The sequence below is a fragment of the Anomalospiza imberbis genome, chromosome 20 (genome assembly GCF_031753505.1).
Source record: "Anomalospiza imberbis isolate Cuckoo-Finch-1a 21T00152 chromosome 20, ASM3175350v1, whole genome shotgun sequence".
Taxonomy (NCBI): Eukaryota; Metazoa; Chordata; class Aves; order Passeriformes; family Viduidae; genus Anomalospiza; species Anomalospiza imberbis.
In genome coordinates, this window is record NC_089700.1 from 5,669,575 (window position 1) to 5,678,311 (window position 8,737).

General features: G+C 47.5%; 1 long non-coding RNA gene across 1 annotated transcript; it reads right to left on the reverse strand.

Annotated features, from left to right (window-relative positions):
* Positions 1–3,566: 3,566 nt before the first annotated feature.
* On the reverse strand, positions 3,567–4,141 carry LOC137485684 (uncharacterized). The gene is made up of 3 exons (XR_011005422.1): positions 3,999–4,141; positions 3,813–3,869; positions 3,567–3,721 (listed from the first exon to the last, which is right to left on the reverse strand). It is a non-coding gene; the product is annotated as an uncharacterized lncRNA (long non-coding RNA).
* Between the last annotated feature and the right edge of the window lie 4,596 nt (positions 4,142–8,737).

Here is an 8,737-nt window from a genome sequence, read left to right on the forward strand (position 1 = left end):
GACTCTGGGATCAGCCACAGAGGGGATGTCTGTGGGATCTGGGAGGGAAGGAGAGCAGGGAAGGGAAGGACAGCACATCCCATCACTTTTTTTTGTGTACACCATCAGCAAACGCCATCTGTTTAATTTTTGACCTTTTTGTTGTCTGACCTCCTTTGAACTTCAATGGAATTCTCCAGGGTAATATAGTTTCTTTGCATTCAGGGGCAGGATTATTTGCTGTTGAATTGGAATTCAGGGAAGAAGGAGACTTAAATTCTTCTCCTGACCTGGTAATCTGCTGGGGAGTAAAAGTATTGCCTGTAATTACAGGGTTTGATTTTTTTTTTTTGGCTTTTTGGCTTGAGTTCAGGCCAGACCCCCAACTTGCTCTTTAAGCCTCTTATGGCAAAAACCTCTTTTCTGAAAACAGGCTGTGCTCTTGTGTTCCTGAAGAGCCACCATGTCCTGTCCACTGTCCCCAGCCACGCTGCTGCCTGTGGGCCTGGAATATTCAGGGAAGAGGGAAACCAGCCTGGATAAATATCTGGAGTTCAACAGTGACTCCCACACAACCCCAACAAGGCTGGACTAACCCAAGTCCTTCAGGGCACTGCTCCACACATGGAGCAGAGGTCAGTCAGGTCCCCACCCCAGCTCAAAATTATCTCCTCAGCTTCTGTCTCCCTGATTCCTCTTTTTTTCTACCCTTTTCCTCTCTTTATCACCTTTTCTCACCCCAGTGGGGTGCCCAGGGAGAGGTTTATGGCAGTGTGAGGGTGGGATGAGGTCCAGCTGTGACTCCAGCCAGTGTAGTTGTTCCTCCTCTGCAGTTCCCAATGGATGAGGATGGTTCTTGTGAAACTTCTGGTGGCTTTTCCCTAGAAAATAGTTCATTTCCTGACCATTCTCTCTACAGAAAGGTTGTGTTCACTTTTCTCTCAGAACACCTGGGAAGTGGAAGATATCCAGTCCACAGCTGCTGTAACCCAGCAAAGTGGATCAGCTCCTATCCAGCTGGGCTGACCTGCCATTTGGAGCAGCTGATTCTCCATGTCCTCTTTGCTTCAGGGGCTTCCAAGTCCATTCCCATCTCCAGGACACTGCAACTGCTGCTCCTGGCTCCTGAGGAGGGGGGAACACGTGGTACATCCCAAGGGAGGATGTCCCCAGTGAGCTCCACCTCTCCTGGAGCATTCCAGCATCCTCAGGAACCTTCAGCACCTTGAGATTGGCTTGAAACCCCACAAATTCTCAGAGAGCTTCTTTCCAGCTCCTGGCCAGCATCACTGCCCCTTGTCAGGGAGATGTAATAAATCAAGAGGGGAATATCTTGGGCTCCTCTCTGCCTTGTGCCCATGTGGGTGTAGCTGTTCCTGGCAGGCTGAAGGCACAGAGGGTGCATCTCAAATCAAGAATAAGAGGACTTTTAGTTAATGCACTCCAGAAGTGGCTTCCACAGCACCTCCACTGACTATTCTATCAGCAGAACAGAGCACAGGAGAAATTGTAGATGAAACAAATACAGAAAATACATTAAGAGAGTAAGTAATGAGATCTGGGTGAAATTGCATCTTATGAAAAAGTAATCTGCAGCTTAGTGTGCAAGGAGGAGGAATTTGATGGAATAGAGGGGCTCTCAAGAAAGGGATGAAGGAGTACATTACAAACAGACAAAGACAGCCAGGTGTGTTGTGGAACGCAGGGAAGCAGTTAAATTAGGATGTAATGGAAAAGGTTATTTTAATATTCTCTTTTATGGATATCGGTGTCAATATTATCTCAGGGAAGGAGAGAGTGAGGAAGGAGGAAAGGGGCGTGTACTTGTGAGAAAGGCAAATAAATTGCATCTTGTTTAAATTCTGGGGTCCTTTCGTCAGAAGGAACAAAGACACGAGGGGCAGATCTGGCTGGTGGCATCGTGGAGGGACACAGAGGCCACAGGATCTGCAGGCACAAACACTTCCCTGCCCACTCCTAATGGGAAGGGGCAGCCTGAGCTTCCCAAATCCAGGGCTCGTGTGTGGCTGGGATGGGGGAAAGTGATCCCCTGCAGGATGGGATTGTTTGGAGATGTCTTATGGCCCAGCAAAACCTTCTCCTTCAGTGAAACCGTCTCCTTTCAGTTATTGGGCCTTTTCCTGCAGCTGGGGTTTTTTTGGGGGGCTTTGTCCCAGGGCCACTGGGGCAGGAGGGGAGAGAGTGGCACAAAGGGACGTGTTCTTAAAAGGGATTTTCCAACCCGAGGCTGCTGGAAATGCCTTTACTTTAACCATGCAAGTCTCAAATCCAAGGCAGCCCCTGGGCTCTCACTCCAGGACTTGGAGAGGCAGAATCACCTTCTCCAGAGGTTTTGTCACCCCCCACAGCTACAGCAAATGGCCACTGCCAGCACCTCTGCTTTAGCTGCAGAGGAGGTCAAGGATCATGGATTTAGGGTGGAGAGGTGATTTTGGCCTTAAATGACAGATTTGTCTGGGCAGCTGCTGAGGCAGAAACAGCCCAAATTCAGCCTTGTGTCCCCCCCCAGCTGCATCACTCAGCCCCTGACACAGCCTCACCCATCCAGTGGCCGAGGCTTCCCCCTGGCAGGTGACACCTCACACACCTGGCACTTCTTAGCCCCCCCTGAGCCAGCCCTAATTAAATATTTGCCTCATTAGACAGAGAGCTGAGGCCTTGTTGACTTTCATAAGGTCAGTGAGGTACACCTGTGAGCTGAGCCTTCTGTTTATTCCCCTCCTTTTGCAGGAAGCTGGAAATGCTGAAGCTGAGGAGCTGTTTAGGACATGAGACAGTTGGAAAATACCACTTGTCTCCCTCATTACTGAGGAATTGAGCAGAAGTCTGGGTATTAGTGCCATACTGAAAGGATTTGCCGTTCCTATGTGTTGGGCTCTGTCCCCTCCTCCAAAAATCTTGGAGTGGGAGTATCTCCTGCCGCTGGGGGGTTTCTGGAGTGACAAGAAATCTCAATTTCAAGTGTTCCAGGCAGCAGCCAAGGCTCCCCCTGCTCTTTGCTGCCTACAGAAGGTCGTGAGGCTGGATTCATTCAGTCCAGAGTGGAATTTTTGCTAACTAAAGTTTGATGAGCTCATTTCCTACCTGCTTTGCAATCTGACTCCAACACCTGCCGTTCCCAAACAAGCTGGGAAATGAATTCATTTCAGCCCCAGCCAGAGTGGGTGATTTTCTTTTGTAGTTTTGAATTTTTAGTGGCTGGAGAAATCAGCAATGATTTCATTTGGGACTGAAGGAAGTGCTTTGTTTGAAATCAAATGAGGAGTGGGAGGGTTTTACCCTTTTGAGTATGGCCAGATATAATGGGAGTCAGTGTGAGATGGGAATGAGCTGAGAAACTGGAGTGGTTCCTATGAAAAATGTCACACTAAAGTGTTTCAGACTGGGGGTGGAGGAGAATATTGCTTTTTGCTTTGGCTTTTTTAACTGAATATTGCCAATGCAGATAAATCTGAGGGGTTTTTTTTGAGCCCAGCCTTTGTGCCAGTGTCACCCAGCTCAGGTGGGGACAAGGACCTGAGTAAAAGGTCCTTGACCCAAAATTTAGTACTCAAATGGGGTTTTTTTTCACTCCTCCCACTGACAGCACAGCTCTGCCCTGCCTTAGCACCATCTCCAAATCTCCTTTTTGGAGGCAGGCCACCCTCCTGAGCTCTTCCAGCTTCTTCTCATGCCTGGTGTTTGCACAGCTCCATCCTTGACAGCTCCTCCTGTTTTGTCCCTGAAATGAACCACGTTGCATCCACTCAACACTGCTGGAGTCCCAGAAAAAGAGATAAATAAAAGAAAGCTTTTTTTAAAAGGCTTCTCACCTGGACACCTTTGTTCCTGCCTCAGTGAAAAAGAGGACAGTGTTTTCATAGGCAGGGCTGTTGAAATGAATGCAGATGAAATGGTTCAGTGTAATTAATTAAATGATCTCCAGCACCTCAGGAGGATCAGCAGCATGCAGAGGACATAATTGGGTGTACACTGGCTGAATACATCATCAGACACACATGTGCAGGCTGTGTGCCAGGCCCAGCCACTCCAATCCAGCAGGACTTATAGTCCAGGAGAGTCCGGGAGAGCCCAAGGCAGGGCTGCCTTCCCTGGGACTTCCCTGAGAGGAGCTTGTCCTCATGGAACAAACCTGGAGCTGCCAGGAATCACCAGATCTGTGCCACGTGGACACACATTTGCTGGGATGCATTTGGGATGTGCAGGAATCACCTGTGCAGCAGCACAAGCAGGGATTGTTTGCAATCCCAAAGCAGTTTCTCTCCGTGGTGCTGATTAAGTACCAAAGCAGTGCTTTGTAATTTTGCCTTATTTATTTCCTTTTCCAAACCCATTCTGGGGTGAAGGAATTCAGTGCTGGCAGGACTGAGCTGCTCTCAGCTCCTGCCTTCTCTGGGGGGCTGACCCAGAACTTGCTGTGACTAAAAGATCTGTCAGCTAATTCTATTGAATTTTAGCCTGCACCACGCAGGGTCAAGGCAGATCACAAAAAATGCAGAGTTGTGAAGGAGGACAGCCAGGCACTCACAAAGAAAAAGTGCTTTAAACATTCAAGAAGAAAAGTGGCCAACGAAAATGATTTTCAAAGGTCCCTCCGTGAAGGTTGTGATAGGGAAGGAGCACAATACCCGACGTGTCTGGCAGCACAAAAGCTGCTCTGGGAGGGAGCAGAACGAGCTGCCTCGTGATTAAACTTCCCAAATCACTGTTGGAGGAGCAGAAAATAACTGGAAATAAATCGGTATCAAATTTCCTTCTTCCTCCTTGCCACAGGGAAGAGGGAAAATAACTGGGAGGGCTCAGCACAGCAGTGCTGGGCCATGGGCATCTGAGGCAGATATTTAGGCTGGAATGTCCCTGAGGCTACTAAAAACCTGGGTATTTTGCAAGCCTGGCCCAGGAAGTTTTGAAAGGACCCCATTTTCCAGCACATCTCCTGAAAACCAAGTTCAGGACAGCCCTCGTGGCAATTTCCACTTTGTAAAAATATGGGTTTTCCTCCTCTCCAGCCTGCTCCGTGACTGTCACCTTCCCCTGTCCCCCCCTTTCTCCTGCCATCCAGCAAATCATTTCCTTTGGCTCCTTCTCCAAGATTCTCCGTGCATGTCACAGAATCCACAAGGTCTGAAGAGGGGGAGGAAGGGGAAAAACACAGCAGTAAGAAGCCAGTTTATTATTTATAATGCTCAGCTGTAAGCAATAAACACAGGCAGGGAATGTAAATTCTGCCACTTCCTTACCCTCTCTCTATAATTCCCTGGTAAATTCACATCATTCACTGCCGGCCTTAATGTGCCTCTATTTGTCTGAGCTCCTCATTTCTCTGGGACTTTTTTTTTTCCTGATGAAATAATATTTCCATGTATAGTTCTCTTCCTCTGTCCTTAGACTTGTAAATTAAATTAATTTCAAATTCAAAGGGGTAATATCCTGCTAAAATGATTCGCTGTATCATTGCAGGTCACGGTGTTGAACTGTAAAATAAAAGCCTGTTTATAACTTATCATTTACAAGGCATTCTTCTCCCAGAAACTACCACTGTGATGGAGAGAGCTGCCTGAGGAATTGGAAAAATATCTATTCTCTATAAAACCAGAGGGAGGTGTTCACATATCCCGGGAATGTGGCATCCAAAAGATGACCTAAGTGGACTTGTTCAATCCAGTGCTGTTGTCTGAGCATCCCCTTTGCTCCTTAGCCTGGTGTTTTGGGGAGTTGAAGGAAATCCAGCAATGGGAATCCCTTGCTCCCAGTTCCCTTCACTGTGGCCATGAGCAGAGGTGAAAGGAGAAAAGACAAAAGATCCACATCCCATTTCCAAAACAGGGATTTATTCCTCAGTACATTTCAGGAATGCAGAACTTGTTTTTTTTTCCAGAAGGGAGAGTGAGAAGTTGTTATTCCAAATTTCCCCATCTCTCAGAAACAGCAGAAACTTTTGGCAGAATTATCCAAGATAATTTTCTTCAGTATTTCATTTTACCTGTTATATAGAGAACAAAAAGAAAAGATTGAGGAGAAGGCTGAGGTCTGTAAAGAGCTAGAAATGTCTGTCAAAAAGGGTTCTGATACCTCCCAAACCTCTTCTTCCAGTAAAGGAGCCCAAAAAACCGCAGGAGATGGAAAATGTGCTCCAGCTTCCATGAAGCATCTCTGGATTCCCCACCCTTAGCGCTGAGCAATTTAATAAACCCAAGTGAGAGACACAAAGGGAGATGATGGAGAAAATACCCAATTTTGCCACCCAGGGACCATTCCACCTGGTGCAGCCCTTCCCTTCCTGCAGCACCAAGAAAGGGGATTTGCAGCATTCCTGGGAGAGGCAGGGCCGGTCCCCTCCTGGCTGGGATGGCAGCAGCACATCCGTGGTGCCACCGACTCCCAAGGTCCTTCCAAAGCCCCTAAATGGTTTCACTTCAGTCCCTTAATGAAGACACTTCCCTCGCACTCCTCATGCACCACATTCCAAAGGTTTTCCTTGCCGGGGCTGCTGCCTCACCGGTAGTTTTGTAATTTATGAGACTCTTAGTGGCTTAATTACGCCGTCAGCTCCATCTGTCACTTAAGTGATATGAGGAATGATGGGATGCCATTAGCCAGCTAATAGTTGCCGTAAAGAGAATTGTTTTATGCCATTTAATCACGGGAACATAAACAATTTTTGCTCCCCGATATCCACACTCGCTTTCAAAATGATATTTAAGAGGCCAGTCTTGACATCTGTCCTTCTGCCTGAAAAAGTGCTGCAGGAAATAAAGGGAAACTCAGCAGCAACAGGTCTAATTAGATTTACCATCGAGATCGTGAGCGTTTGGCTTCATCTTTTTCCATGCTGATGGACTTTTTATTTGAGTCTTGGGGCCTCTCTTGCTTCTCCTCTTGATCTGTCATGATGTGGTGTTTTCATCCCCACAAGGGCTTGGAAAATTTGTGTCTGAGCCCCTCAGCTTTGTCAGCACATCTGCCCCCTTTGCATGTGTGGGGAGTAATATTCATTTACTGAGGGGCAGGAGACCCGGGGTTGGACCTGCTGGAGGGCACAGTCACTTGGTTTCCATTTGGTTTGCCATTTTAGATGGCAAAAATCAAAATTTAACGCCCATAAATCCCTTTTGTTTAATCCTGGAGCCACCTGAAATCTGATTTTAAGCATTAAAGTGTTTCAGGCACCAACATTTAAACCTCTGAGCTCACTAAGGCCGGGTTCAGCCCCGGCAGGACTTGGCAGCTCTGAGTCCTGACTGAACCCCTGGCAATTTTTGGCAAAGCCTTTGTTTGATGTCATTTTGCTGCCAGTCTCAGAGCTGTTCAACAGTGAGAATTTGTGGAGGCTGAGGGGAGGAAACTGGGGAGGAACTGGAGCCACGGGAGCTTTTGCACCTTTCTCAGCTCTGCTATTTTAATCCCAGACAGAGCTGTCTCACCCACCCTTGTTCTGCTCCTGCTCATCCCACGTTGAATTTGATTCCTGCAAACATCTCCTGACAGGAGAAATCCTGCCGGTTCAGCCGTGTGGGGTTTCAGCTTTTCCTCCCCAAAACGTGCATTGCCAGAGGCGTCAAACCCAAACCCCACAGGTTAAACCGGCAGTGCCCTGCATGTCCAACACCCCCTTTACAACAACCCCATTCCCAGGAGCCATCAGAGCCTGGAAAGAGGCAAATCGGCTGTTACAGATACATATTCTAATATTGGCTTTTTGCAAATATTAAAATGGATTTTATATGTGCGATGTTAAAGTAACTTTGTTAGAAAGAGATCGTTTTTATTTCTGTTGTTAATTAAGCTCAGTGAAGTAGCTGATATCAGTGTGCATGTGATAAAATTCCTGCTTGGATGGGATAACATCCCATGAACATGGGATGAGGACACCTGGACAGATCTGCCAACTATCAGCACTCACCGTCTGAAGACAATGTGGGCCGGGGCCAAAACTGGAGGTGTTGATAGAAAAGGACCAAAACCACAGCCAAGGAATGTGCATGCTGTAAAAAGGTGGAGCCAAGGAGGAGATATGCTAAACATTTTGGAACATGTAAACTAGTTTGGGGGAAAGTTTACTATGCATAAGGGTCTGTGAATATGCAACAGGCTGATGTAATTAAAAGTTATTTAAAGGCTATTCCCGAAGATAAGAGGGTGCTCTTGGCTGAGTGCCATGATAACCTTTGCTCGGTGGGCCTTGTCTCCTATTGTCCTTTATCAAACTTTGTAAATTTTCACAGGAGAGTGAACGTGTTTTTCACATTGGCTGTTCCAGTTTTCTGGGATGGTTCCCAGATTTCCACTGGAGCTCTGGTGACACTTGGATGTGCCCAACACCCCCGTCAGAGACAGGTTAAGGGATGCTGGCTGCTGGTCACTCTCCTGCCCAGATAAGAAGCTGTCAATCAGCAGGGACCCGCTGCAGTCACACAACAATAAAACCAGAGAGATTATCTGCTGCCGTGTCATTCACAATAAATGGATCCCAGGGCGCTTTGTAGAATTAATTAATGGACAAAGGAGAGGGAAATGAAGGGCTGGAGATCAGGAATAAAAGCTAAGGCTCGAGATGAGGTGTGGAAGGATCTCCTGGAGGAAATATCTGCACTGGGACTGCCCGGGGGCACCGAATAGCACAAGGCAAAGATAAACAGCTGCATGTTTGACCCATAAAATGTGTCATCCCCACGCTGCTGGGGGCAGCTCAGCACGGGGGCTCCGAGGAGGATGTGGGTGCTCCTGGCTGTTCCTT